General features: G+C 44.3%; 1 protein-coding gene across 1 annotated transcript in view; it reads left to right on the top strand.

The window, feature by feature from the left end:
* The first annotated feature begins 1,271 nt into the window (after positions 1-1,271).
* Positions 1,272-14,012, top strand: part of TIAM2 (TIAM Rac1 associated GEF 2) — a 165,754-nt gene continuing 153,013 nt past the window's right edge. The window contains exon 1 of the mRNA XM_066546939.1: positions 1,272-1,359. The gene's annotated coding sequence lies outside the window, so the exon portion shown is untranslated. The remainder of the gene's footprint in view (positions 1,360-14,012) is intronic.

Here is a 14,012-nt window from a genome sequence, read left to right as displayed (position 1 = left end):
TAGCGGTAGTGCTCTCTGAGAGAAAGCACTTGTTGGCCGGAAGAGTCTCTTCTTTCCTGACAGACTATGATCCTGATGACTCCTCTCACTACATTGCTGGAAAGATGTTGCAGGCAGGAAGCCAGCAGAAAACTCCAACATAGTGTATTGTCTAAGCAGCTGAGTATATCATGAACACACATCCTCTGCTTCTCAGTTCAGCCTCCTGTAGAGATTCCCTTCCACCCGGTTTTGCTATTCTGATGCACTGGGCCTCTCTGAAGACAGGGCGTAGGCTGCTGGGGAGGAGACAAAGCTTTAAGGACTGGCTGTGGCACGGACTAGCTGAGGAACAAAGGATTACCACAACGTTCTCCATGATGCTGTCTATGGAAAAGAACTTTTTTGATCTAGTTTTCCTGCAGAGAAACCAAAACAAAAATTGTCAGGGGAACAACTGACTATCCCAACATCAAGCCCTCCTCCTCATACTCACAACTGCACTGCAGAGAGAATGACAGGGTTACCAGCATAACAAAGCTTAATTATGTAACACGCATCAGAGCTGTGCTTGCAAGGTGCAATAGTGGTAATAAACACACCAGGAGAATTGAAGGCAGCAGACAATTGCAGGCAGTGTGCCTGCCCCTCTCTGCTCTCACACCTCTGCTGTGCAGAGAGAGGGGCCTGTCCCAGCCTTCCTAAATATATTCAAGAACGGCGACTGTGCCGCTGAAGCAGTTCCCTTTGGAGTTTGTTTTACTCCAGAAGGGCTCCCCCTCTCAGAAGGGCTCTCCCAGGTGGTTTCTCTTCCATTTAAATACTTGTGTGTGGAAAAACCCAAGAGGTGTGATGTTGCTTCTGGGTTTAATTTCTCCTGCTGTTGCATTAACCGGCTAAGTAACTTGCAGTAAGTTTGTAAATAAACGAACACTAAAGGACAGGAGGGCTTGCTCGGGCAGACAGAGGAGGATGGGGTAGCTACACCTGGATCCCGCACCCTTCGCTTGCCCTGGCAGGGGCCGGCGGGTACAGGTGAGCTCGCCCAGCCCTGCCCGGGCACCCCCGGGGCGGGCACGTCCCCCAGCCCGGCAGCTCCGCCGCTCGGACACGAGCGGGGTACCCCCGGTACCGGCCCAGCCCGGGCACAGCCCGAGGAACCGGGGGCGGGGTCGGGCGCTCCGGACCGCCGCCCCCGCCCCTGCCGGAGGGAGGGAGAGAGGGCGGGCGGATGGACGAGCGGGCGGACAGACGGAGGGAGCGGGAGGGGAAAGCGTCGCTGTGGCTGCGAGGAGCGAAGTAGGGTCACTGACTTGTCCGCCGGCATCCGGGCGCGCCGCGGAGACAAAGTCCTCGGGGCTGCTCCGCACCCGCGGGCAGGTAAGGGGGTGTCGGGCGGGGGGCTGACAGCCCCGGCAGGCGCTCCCAGCTGCCTGTCTGTGGTGAGACTTTCTCCTCCGCTGCGCGTTCCTGCGGCCGGGAGCGGGCGGCTGCGGAACGGGCTCCGGGCTCCGCGGGCTCCCGCCGCCCGCCCGGCCTGCGCGCCCCGGCCCCGGGCCGAGCCCGTCCCGCCCGGCTCCGCGGGGCGCGGCCGCTCCGGCCTCGGGCGCCGCCGAACAAAGAGCCGCGGCCGCGCTCGGCTCCGCGCCCCGCGCAGCGCTCGGAGCCCGGGGGAGCGGGGCTGCGGCCGCGGGGCTCCCCGGCTCCGGGCGGGACACCCGCGCCGAGCCCTGCACGCAGCCGGCTGCTGCCACACGCTTGTGCTGTGCCCGGCACTTCGGGGGGCGCACAGGGGAACCTCGCTCCCGCAGCGACCCGCTGGGCTCCGCAGCTTCGGAAAACGCCCGTCAGGATTTGAGCAAAATGAAAAGGTTTGCTGGCGCGGATCTTGGTTTAAAGATGATCGCGGGGGCTGAGCTTTCAAGGTAAGAGGTGAAAAGGGAAACAGCGGCTTGAACAATGCCAATTTCAAAAGCTCGGGGTTTATGGAAATAGTTTTAAGCCTGGTGCCGATCGTTTGGCGAATTTTGTACCGAGTTCTAATAACGTGGAGTAAATTTCACCTTTTCATGCGTCTGCGGAGTTCTTGTCATTTCCCAAGAGAGCAATGTGTATGAATCTGAGAGTATCATGCTGGGTTTTGTACACGGACAGAACTCCCACTGAAATTAATTTAACGTTTTGTTTTAAGTTACTAGTGGGATTAATGGTCATTTTCTTTAATCAGCTTTCAGTAAGGCTATACAGGAAAATCCTCCTGGAACCGTTGGGATCTTTGTATATGCAAAGAATGTGAAAGGAAACCAGTACTTTGTATGACCTTTTTTTATCTAACTAAACTTACAATAATGTGCTTCTATGTTTTTGGCATGAGTGAGACTTACAATCCTGCAAATGGGTTTACTTCTGTGGCTGTTCCCTGTGGGAGGCAGCGGTTGGTCCTGGCCAGGCTTGTCCTTTGTATTTGGGAAAAATGTAGACAACTTGCTCTGGGTGCTCTGCTGGGACACAGTGCACCCTCTCCTTTATGCCAGTTCATCCAACCCTGTGGAAAGCCAGTTCCAGGAGCCAGTGTAGCAGAAACTTAGCTCATCCGCGGAGTTTTTCTGGGGGGATATTTCTTTGCAGCTCTGCCTTCCCAAAGGAGTGTCTGGGAGAGATGCTGAGCCCCAGTGCTGTAGGGAGAGGGAAGGGAGATGGAGGGAGGAAGGGGGGGGACTACCTTATTGCTCTAGTCTCAGTGTCAGGTAACTGTAGCAGGGCTGAACTACAGAGTTGGGCTGTGATTGTGCTTTAGGTGGTTTAAACTGCTGCGACAATGGGTTGCCCTGGCAGCCCCTGCCTAGCTCTGACTCTTTTCATAGCAGTGCGAACACTTATGCCTTCCTGTGGTGATCTGGATCTAGGCACTGAACAAAAAACAGATGTAATTTTAATCTGGATCAATTCCATGATTTGGTTCATTAGGGGGTAAAGAGGAGGAAAGAGGGAGTGGAGAAGGTAGCCTTTTTTTAAGCTGGCAAAACTGGATACTGCTGCCAAAACTGCTTGTGGAGCTGCAATGTGACCGTAGAAACTCCCAGGTGCCTTTCACCCTCCCTGCCTCCCCCCCCGGGAGCTTGTCCCGTGACTCTGCATGTAGCCTTGGGAGCCTCCACTCTCTGGGTAAAAATGAGCCTTTGCTAATTAATCCATTAAATGTAATGGAGTAGTTTGTAACACAAGAATTAAGCAAGTGCCCGAGTGTTTGCATAATTGTTGCTTTGGACAACAATGAACACTGTAGGTAGAACAGCACAACGTGCAGGATTTTATAAAAAGTGTGTGAGTTTGTAAGCACAGTTTACTGGGTTTTGCTGCTCTCTGCGGTGTCTGTCTAGCACTTAATGCACAGGGTGAGCCAGATGTTTTACAGTCAGTCATGACACTTGTATTAGTAAGTGATTATCACATGGGCTTGAGACAGGAATGGGTGCTAATCAGCCAGATAAAATAAGATGAGTGTGTTTCTCAGTCCTGGGGCTGATGGAAAAGTAGGAACTGAATTCCAGTGTAGGACAGCAGAGTCTTTGCTGCAGCAAAAGGTGAGGAATCTGTTCTCTCTGTTTGTGGTTACACCATCCCCATGCGCTGCTTATGCTGGCTCTGCTGAGTTGGATCAGATCAGTGATCAGGCTGAAAATTAGTGCTTGCAATTGGGAAAAAAACATCAGCATGCTGACTGCTGTCCTGTTTCGACACGTGCAATAGCGTCATCTGAGAGCAGGAGGTGGCAATTGACGGCCAGATTTGGAGGTTGCTGTGAGACTTCCCCTTTGAGTAGCGGTGTAATTTTAGCTGATGTTGAGTTGATGGTGCAGTTGCTTTTTTCATTCCCGTTATTGCAGTCCCTTGAGGAGCCAGCAAAAACCATTCGTGTGGTGCTCAGGAGCTGGGCATCCCTCACCTTAGATCCCTACTGAAGGTATTCTGAGTGTCTGGAAGTAATGAATTGCTGCAAGTGCAAGTGTTAATTAGTTGTCAGTTTTTACCCACAGAAGAGAGGCAGCCCACTTTGCCCATGGCCATGGGATTGAAGTAGATGATCTTTAAGGACTTTTCCAACCCAAACCATTTAATGATTCTATGATATATTTGCCTTCAGGACTTGATGGTATTGATTTGTGGGATTTGAATACTCTTCCTCTTGGGTCACAGTACAGCTCATCAAGGAGCTGACCGAGACTTGGTTGAAAGACAGGTTTTTTTGTTTGTTTTTAATAGAAGATGTGCTTCCAAAACCTGCATTTGTTGGCCAGATCTGAGCTCTTTCATGCTCAGCTAATGATGTTACCATCAAGGACTGCTGAAGGCCTCACTGAATTGCCTTCAGTAGGACGTCTGCAGAGGTCATGTGGGTGCCCTGCCCACTGACTTCACAGGAGAGCTCCACGTGCTGTCTATTCACATTTGCAGTAGCAACTTTACTCTGACCTTGCCTTTGATAGTGCCTGGGCACATTGATAAGGATCCTTCATGCTGCTGTGGAACACCCTTATGGATTAATAGGGTTGCCCTGCCACTTAGAGCCAAAGGTGAGATTCTGATGGTGCCAAAGTGAAGTCATTGCTTCTGAAAATTCAAGAATAGTAATGGCATAATGATAGTGGCTGGGAAAAGTTTCAATAGTTTCTGTATATAGTCTTAAACTCTCTGTGGGATTTTTTCCCTTTCTACAAAGTAAATTGCAGTGACACAAAGTAATGCACTGGAAAAGTTTGGACAAATGCTACCAATGAGATTATATAATACAATAGTGAAGGAATTTATTATGAAGCCTGTTCTCGATTCAAAGAAGAAAGATTTTCCCTGGTGGATTGTGGATAGTTTATAACTTCCTCTTCCACCCCAGAAGTGTATGTGTCATATTGTGAAACTAGAGAAATATATGCTTGCTCCTCTTCAGTAAATAGTTTGTGAGGACTTTAATGGCAGTTTCAAAGCTTGTAGTTCATTGCTTGGGATAGCATAGCAGAAAATAGGGTTTACTGCTGATAATAATTAAAATATGACCACTTTTCTGGCTTTGTTTCTCTTTTTTCTGGACCACATTAAGTGCTGGGGTGTCTAAATTTAGAAGTGTTTCTAATGTCTATAGATGTTGAGACAACAATTTCCTAGGTGATCTCACTGCATTCTTTCTCTTTACAATTGTGTATTTTTTTTCTTTATTTTAAACCAAATTATTTGAAAAAGAGTTATCAAGTAAGAGTAGTAAATAGGTTGTGTGTTGTTTTTTTATCACATTTGGCATTGTATCAAGTATGCTGTGATACCCCGTTTGCAAAGCAAATAAGTGTTATTGAGAAGTCTTGAAAGTTTTGATCAAGGAGGAAGACCAAGACAGCAAAGGAAGCAAGTTTGCTTTGCTTTATATGAAATCCTCATAATTTAATTTTTAACTTTTTGTTTCTTTCTTGGTTTGTTCAGTTTGGTTTTTCTTTCTTCTTCGGTATAGTGTTTCTTATTCCTAGCATCTGTGTGCTTATACCCCATAAGTCACAGAAGTGTGTTTCTCCACAATCAGCAGCGACATCATTCCAAGGAATGAAGGGTGAGAAAAATACCTGCAACACATGATCACCTTGTGAGTAAATTGTCTTTTCTGTTGAGGGCACCTGGTGCCTTGCTGCGGGGACGGAGTCAGACGGTGCCTGGGCACAGCACCATGGAGAAGCACTCAGGCTGGTCATTGCTCCCCCTTGAGCTCCTTCTCCCACCGCTCATGTGTCCGTAGTCTGTCCAACTCGATGTTGGCAATGGAGCCAGCGCTGTGCCGTGCCAGCTTGCCAATGACTCGAAGAGAGGGTCGATTTGGAGCATGCCAGGAGGCCCCTTGGCTGCCTTGGTGCCTGGTTGTGCTGTGTCATTTGCTAATGTGGTTTCTTTCTTGCTGGCCTGCGTCTTAATGGAGTTCTTCAACCACGCTAACCGATTGTAATAACTTTTGCCTGTCTAGACAGGGCCTTACTGTGTCTGATTAGATCCCAGCCTTGTGGCGTGCATCACTGCCTGTTTCTTATAAATGTGATGAAAAAAAAAAAAAGGTGCAGGTTAATAGTGCTTAGTCTGTTTTTTTTTTTTTTTTTTTTGCTTTGCAGTGTTGGTATAAAATATTTATAGATGTTTACTTTTTGCCTGGAGGAAAAAAGTTTTAGTCAAATGTCTCTAGGATGCAATTTAGAAGGGAACCTCTTATCTCCAGTAAGGAAAGAGCAGACAAATGTTCTCTTTGAGGATATTAATTGGGGTTCCACTGAAGTCAGTTGCAGAAGTTTATTGCTCACTGAAGTCAGCAACTTTCTCATATAGGTAAAAAAAGAATTTCTCTGAATCATTAATAAAAATCCTAAGCAGGAAATCTGGTCTTCCTGCCTGCTTTTAGTTCCTTACTGCTTTTTGGAAATGTAGTAAGTTAAATGCAACTTTGGTACCACCAATATTTAAGCACTCAAGAGGAAAGGTTGTAAAAGCAGTTTTCTACTGTAATTACAAAAATATTTTTTAAATTGATATCCAGTTTTAGAGAACCCAATAATTATAAAGTATAGGATTTGAGATAAATTTGGGGTGGTAGTAGTCTGCCTTGTCTTTTTCTTGCATGCCTTCCCCAGAAAAAGAATGATTCAGATTTTAAAGTCTCTTAATTAAAAAGAAAAACTGCCTTGGCAGAAGAAATTAACTTCTGGTTTTGATTCAAAAAGGAAATCAGAAGATAGTACAAATGTGCATGCTTTCCAGTAGCTCTTATTAGTATTTTAAACTCTGTGTCATGGTAACAACTGCTTCTGTTTTCCTTGTACTGTTAGGATGGATTTAGACTGAGTGAAGAAGGGAAATTTGACAAAAGAAGTTAGCAGACCATTCTGGTCTCTCACAGGACTGGGAAGTTAGACTACTTTTTTTGGAGCTGGGACGAGCAGTTGCAGCTTGGTTTGTGTGCTGTGCTTGCCCAGAGGAAATTCCTACTTTATAGTGAGAGAGTGGCCAAGAACTAGAGCATATTATTCTAATTAAATCATTTAAATTCCATTGCCGTCATTTGAAAGACTCTGTGCATCTTCTGAGTTATAGATGGCTTCTGCAGGGACACTGTGAACAATTTGTGTACTTACATGCCCAAATGTTATCTTCAATTGACGCTGTAAAGTTTAAATTGCTGATTGATTTTGATATTAGTCACTTGAAAGTGCTCTTAAAAAACCTACATCTCTTCAGAGGTAGGAAGCATGTTTATGTTTGTTAACCATATACTGAATTTGTTTCCTTTGTGAAGCACCACAATGTCATTAAAATAGCTTTTAGAAGGAAACATTTAATGCAGGCCTATGAAAATAGACCATTCACCTCTCTTTCTAGTTCAAGAAATTAGACTGCTGTGGAAGGACTGAGTCCAGGATCTGGAACTGATGTAGCCATGCTCCCACTGCAGAGTGTTCCTTTAGGTCAGATGGTGCAAATTTGATCTTGACTGTCCATAGATGTGATCTGCCCATAGATACAGAGAGATCACACTTAAAAATGGTAGGGGTACCAATAATGAGTGGGTTTTTTGTGATTTCTAAAAGAATTATATCACCATTTTAGTGTGAGTTACTTGGCAGAGTTAACTCTATAATTAACTTGTATGATCATTGTATATATGACAGTGGAAAGAAGAGAAACTTGAACCATTAAGATACTTTTGTTTGGAATACAAAGCTTGTTAAGCGATTATCAGCTTTCAGGCTTTACAACTGACTGCAAGGCATCTGGTTTGAAAAAAATAAACTGTTAAAATAATTTACTTTTTTACCTGTGGTTTTAAACCAACAGGAGTGTTTTATGTGAACTAAAATACTTTGTATATATATCGCTTTATCAGATCTCCAGGGGAAAATATTTGCTTAAAGATGTTTGAGTTTTCAGATGGGTAACTGACTAAAGCCAGAAACTGATGGTAGAAGAGTTATGGGGCTGCTTTTTTTGAGATTAATATTCACTGACAAATAGTGATTATGGTGTAGCTATTCACCTGTGTAACTGTGGTCCCCATGTGGGGTGCTGTACCTATAAAATGCTTCCTGTAAGGAAAAAAAAGTTAGATGGTGCTAGGTTGTGCTCTTTCATTATCAAAAAGCACAAATAGCACCTGAAAAGCTAAGTCATCATAAATAATTGTAAAGGTTTTTTGACAATAATAATTTTGACAATAATAATAATTACTCATGCTGATGTTTTTGTTACCTCATGATCATGGTCTTGTTATGAATCTTTGTCCCTTCCCTTTGTGTTTTTTTTAGTGATAGCATTGATTTGGTTACTGAAAGTAAAAAAGCTTTGCCTTAACTAAGTGGATTGGACTAATGTAGTGGCAAATTAGTGGAAATTTTTTAAGTTGTACCACAATCTAATAGTGAACAACAATAAAGGGAAATATCTGTGCAACACTCACAATACTCTCCCACCCATAAGGTTTATCTATTTATAAAATGCCAGTAATGCATTAGAGTTTGGACAAAAGGAGGTGCAGCTAGTAGGCAGCTTAACCTAGAAATATTCCCTAAGGGTAATATAGATTGCAATGGGTAGTAAGGATTGAACAGGGCTTTACTGTGTCATACCATGGCTGTGATTTTTATTTTTTGTAATTGCTCTGTGGGCTTCTGGTTTTCTCTGTGTTTGTGACTTACTTGTCTCAAGCCTGGTCAAGGTCAGCACAACTAAGATTATTGGGATTTGTCCTATGACTGGCAAAGTGATAAAAATATTGTTTTTAAATTTGCAATTGAGTTGACATTTCAGGGACATAAAATGATGTGTGCTTTGATTCTTGACAATCGCTATGTAGGCTGCTGATGTGTCCTGACACGCCCTTCTTGTAGAGCAGATTTGTTGCAGTTGGCAAATTACTGCTGATAGTTCTGAAATTCCTTGCAGTGGTCCTGTCCTCCCATTGCTCTTGTTATGAACAACCGGTTCCTAGGCTGGCATCAGGGAGGGAAATCGTGGGGTAGTGGGAAGGGAATTGTTAAATCAGCCGCATGCAATGTGCAGCAGATATCAGCAAGGCCTGACTAACAGCTACAACTGCACCACTGGGAAGTGTCTGCATGCTCAGAGGAGTCTTGCAGTCTGCACAGAGTAGCCTTGATTATTTTACTGGGTATTGTGGACACTTGAACCCCGGTAAAAATATCGTCTATCTGATTATTTCTCCAGAATCAATCCCTTAATAGCTGTTGCATATATTTAAATGCCGTGTTCCTGAGGATCAGATCAGATGGCGTTTGAATTCAGATGATGAAATCTGTATCTTTTTTTTCTTTTTTTCCCTCTGTTCCAAACAGAAGTAGGAAAAGGAGAGCTGTGCTCCTTTTTCCATTATTGAGAGAGAGACTTCAGCAGAGACCTGTCTGAAATAGTTGGTCCATATTGATTGCTTTTACGATTCTGATTTGGGGACGTCCTTTCATCGGTGGTGAAGACTTTTACCTGTTTAATTACCCTTTATTATTATGAACAAAATGATGTTGCTTTTATTGCCTGATATGAGCCTAGAATGGCACTGAAGTGCTGACAGGAATGTAGAACAAAATAGGAAACTTGGAATCAGTGCTCATAGACTGCTTCATTTGCTGAGGCATAGAGCTCAGGTATCACTTATTTGCAGTGTTTGTTTCTTCAGTAATGGAAGAGGAGCTTTCTGCCTTCCTAAGGTGATGAAGTCTGTTTCATTTTGCAAAGTAGTAGAAGACCCTGAGAAGAAAGATACCAGATGTATATATTGTTGTTTATTCTTCTTATGGAGATATGCAACAATATCATCAGTACTACCCACTGAAGGGAGAGAAAAATTTGAGTGTTATAGTACTGTAATTGATGCCCAACAATTAATTATAGCATCCTTGAAGTAATTTTTTCTGAAGTGTTTTGCTTTTTCATGGTGCTCCCGAAACTGGGTCTTTGAGAAATGTTTTCTTTTTCCTTTTTTCTCTGTTGGGAGATACCTTCTAGACATCATCTTTCTGCCCTCTATTTCTTTTGGATCCTGACAGCTTCCACATTTGGTCATGGAAAAGACATTTCCCATAGTAGAGAACTACATTAGAAAAACAAATCACCGAGCAGTTGCAGTTCTCTTGTTTGACAGTTTATGGAGCAAATGCTGGCTATGCACCATTTAGCATTCTCCAAGACAAAGTACCCACACAGTGCTGCCAATTTCATTAGAGAGCTACACCAGCTACTTTTAAAATTTGGTCCTGTTTACATAGGAATTACAGTTTTACTACCATACCCATCAAAAGGTTATTGTCTGCACACAGAGTCACTGTTTTTAGCAAATCTGCCTATAAATCTAAGTAACCAGTAATTAAATGGGAGTCTGAATACCAGGCAAGGAATAAAACTAAGGGTCTCCCTGTGGACTGTGAAGTTATGATTAGCATGGGCAAGTTTTAAGCACCAATCAGCCAAAAAAATATATTGTAATTCATCATTAGGACTTACCTTTCCAAAACCTAAAAGTTAAATTTCAGCAAAAGGCTAGAGATTACTCAAGAAAGAAAATGGTCACCATGAGGTGATGATTTCTTTTTCCTCTCAAAGAAAGGTAGCTGGAATTGGTGCTGCTTTTCCAGTTCATTATACAAATGGGAATAAAAACTGGGTGCCTGGGGATGGCGTTGAGAAAAGTCCAATAGCTTTGTTGTTTTCCCAGCTACACACTGGTTCTCCATGTCTGTCTCCTCTCTCCCTTTGCTCCCATTTCCATGGCCCGAGATCCACAGCAAGACCTCAGCAGGTTAAGCAGGGTCCAGAGTTCACATACTAGACACATGAATTATATGTCCACAGTGTATCAATCTCTGCCAGAATCTGTCTACAGCCAAGACATAATGTATAGCAACACTTTTTTTAATGAGGAACATGCATCTGTTACACGTTTAGCAGAGGATATTTCTGGAGCAGTGTTAAGAAAATATGCTTTGGTTTTACAACCCCATACCCCTCTGTCTGTAGAGTGTCATTTTTGAGTCAAAGACCAGACATAAGGGCTTTCAAAGACTGTACATCTTAAAACTGGATAGAAGCCTGGCAGCTCTACCCACTGTAAACAATGTGTGAGTCTCATCATTCCCTTCTCTGCTCCCCCACCCAACCCAGTAAGATGTGCTCTTCAGAGGGTTGAGGAAGCATTCCAAAGAAGCGCTTGAATAAAAATGCTGCTTTGTTTAAGAAGCCTCGTGCAAATGCATAAATTCCTAATTTTCAACAGAAAAAGCTGTTGTAAAACAGCCTAATTCAAAGCAAAAGCCAAGTGTGTTGGTTTAGTTAGACTCTCATTGCAACACTTTTCATCACTTTCAGGTGAAAAACGTCAAGTCCATGTCAAAATATTGACATTTGAGTCAAAAACTGGCCTAAAATGTTTTTTGTTGGATGGATAATGCAGAAAAGTGGGTATGAATGTCCCCAAGATTGAAGTCAAGGCTTGAAGACAAAGCTGTGGGTGTGGTGGCATTTCCCTGTCCATGCTGTGGTGAAGGCAGCCAGGAATGAGCTCTGCCTGTGGTTTGTGCCAGCACGAAGCACTGTGAGTGAGCATTGCCAGCTGTGCCGAGCCCGAGGTGCTGGCACAGAGATGTCCCTGCGGCTCAGCAGAGTTATTAGCTTGGCCCAGAGCCATGCTAAGTGTTCAAAGGACTTTTGGTTATCTCCAAGTGTGGGCAGGGATTTCTTGTGTCTGTTCAGAACAAGTTTGAACCTGCTGGTGTTATAACCTTATAGATATATCCCGTGGATCTGTGTCTTTGATGAAAGGAAACTGGCGTGGTTTAGTACCTTGCTTCTCTTTGACTGCCTTTGAGTTTGCTAATGATTTTTTTTTAACTTTGCAAAACTTGTCTCACTGTATAGCAAAATTAAAAGAGGAGGAAGCAATTACAGAATCATTAAGGTTGGAGAAGACCTTCAAGACTGAGGCCAACCTCTGACTGAACATCACCTTGTCAAGACCATAGCACTAAGTGCCTTGTCCAGTCATTTCTTGAACACCTCTGGAGATGGTGACTCCACTGCCTCCCAAAACAGCTCATTCCAATGCTCAACCTCCCTCTCAGTGAAAAAATTATTCCTTGTGCCCAACCTAAATCTCTTCTGGTGTAGTTTAAGCTTATGTCCTCTTGTCCTGTTGCTGTTTCCCTGGGAGAAGAGGCCAAATGTCACCTGGCTACAACCTCGTTTCAGGCAGTTAAAAAGTCTCCCCGAGGCCTCCTTTTCTCCAGGCTAATCATCCCCAGCTCCCTCATGTGCTCCTTGTAAGACTTGTGCTCCAGACCCTTCACCACATCCATTGCCCTCTCTGGGCACAATCCAGCACCTCAATATTCTTACTGAATTGTGAAAACTGATCACAGCACTTGAGGTGCAGCCTCACCAGTGCTGAGTAGAGGGGGACAATCCCTGCCCTGCTCCTGCTGGCCACACCATTGCTGATCCAGGCCAGGATGCCATCGGCCTTCTTGGCTACCTGGGCACACACTGGCTCGTGGTCAGCTGGCTGCCAACCAGCAGCCCCTGATTCTTTTCTGCTGGACCACTTTCCAGCCAATTCCCAAGATGGTGGCCTGCTAAGTCAAAAGTACCAAAAAAACTTTTCTGCACTGTTTCATCTTCTTTATCAAGCCTTCTTTTTTGAGCCCTGTCCTTGTATGTTCTGCAGTCTTCAGTATAAAGCTTATTGGAAGCAGTGTTTCCATGTAGGAAAGTTTCCAAGGTGAAAATTTTGAAATTATGCAATCACTCCTTTCCCCTTGTATGAAGGGGAATGAAGGGCTCCATTATTTCCCCTGCTACCTTGGTCTGGCTTGGAAAGAGCATTTGGAGAAAGATAGATACAAGGGAGTAAGTAATTTTTCTGGTGTTCATGTCTAGCCATTTTGTGCTTCAGGCCCTGTCTGCTTCAGGGATGCTTGTACAGCATGCTGCAGGTTCCTATCAGAACAGTTGCCAGATGACCTGGAGAGGAAGAGGTGCCAAGATCTCCTTCTCTGTACAGTGGAAAGTTGCATTGAGGGAGTGCTAACTTAGAGCAAGTTACAGACAGAGTGTCATCCTCATCAGGAGTACTAGTCAAAGGCACTTGAAGCCAAGAATGAAATGATGCAGAATTCACTCAGGATCTCCATGGCTCTGTCAATTAAACAGCTGCAGAGAAGATCCCTGACAGAGTGATGGCACTGAAGGTTTTCCCATGAGGCATTCTACTTGGATGACTTGCATGACTTGCATTAAGGAACCATCTCCATGGTGTCGGGAAGGAAGAGTTTTGCTCAACATAGCTACCTAGGCCCTTGGTGTGACAAGTGTATCTCTGGTTAGGCAGTAGAAGGCATAGTGCTGTACATGGAGAATAGGAGGAAAGTTGTGTTCCTGTCCATAAGAGGTGAGAGTGAGTTGAGAGTGAATCTCCCTTTTACTCTTGTTCACAGATTGTGTAGAACTTTTAGAGATCATTTCTTTGTGTATTTCCCCGTGGTATTTCAGCCCCCAGCTCTGTGACTACTCTCAGTTTGCATCTGCATAATGGGAAACTGTTGGCTCCACAATATGCATCAGAAAAAGTTAGAGTAAATCACTTCAGACTGACAAAGGTTATTTTAAAATGGGGAGGGACGACGACAACCTTCTCACCCAAACCTCCAAAACGTCATTTAAATTTGTTTTCGGAAGATGAACAAGGGAGTAGCAATTAGCTGCAGTTCCTGCTGTCTTCCTGTCTAGCTCATACAGCAAGAGGAGTAGGATGAGATGTGTGGAGAGCTTGTGTCAACAGTGCTAGTCACTGCCCTGTGGTCTTGGGGAGTAGAAAGAATCTTGGGCCGAAAACTGAGCATTTATGTGGGCTGCTGGTGTGCCCATGTGAGCAATGGGCTGTTCTCTTGCAAGAAAACAAGTCAAAGTGCATGGAGGATGCTGTTTCAGAATACCCTACAGTATTTTGCTCTACT

Source organism: Molothrus aeneus, chromosome 3 (genome assembly GCF_037042795.1).
Source record: "Molothrus aeneus isolate 106 chromosome 3, BPBGC_Maene_1.0, whole genome shotgun sequence".
In the NCBI taxonomy this organism is placed as follows: Eukaryota; Metazoa; Chordata; class Aves; order Passeriformes; family Icteridae; genus Molothrus; species Molothrus aeneus.
The sequence above is the reverse complement of the archived record's forward strand: the minus strand, read 5'-3'. Positions and strand labels throughout refer to the sequence as shown.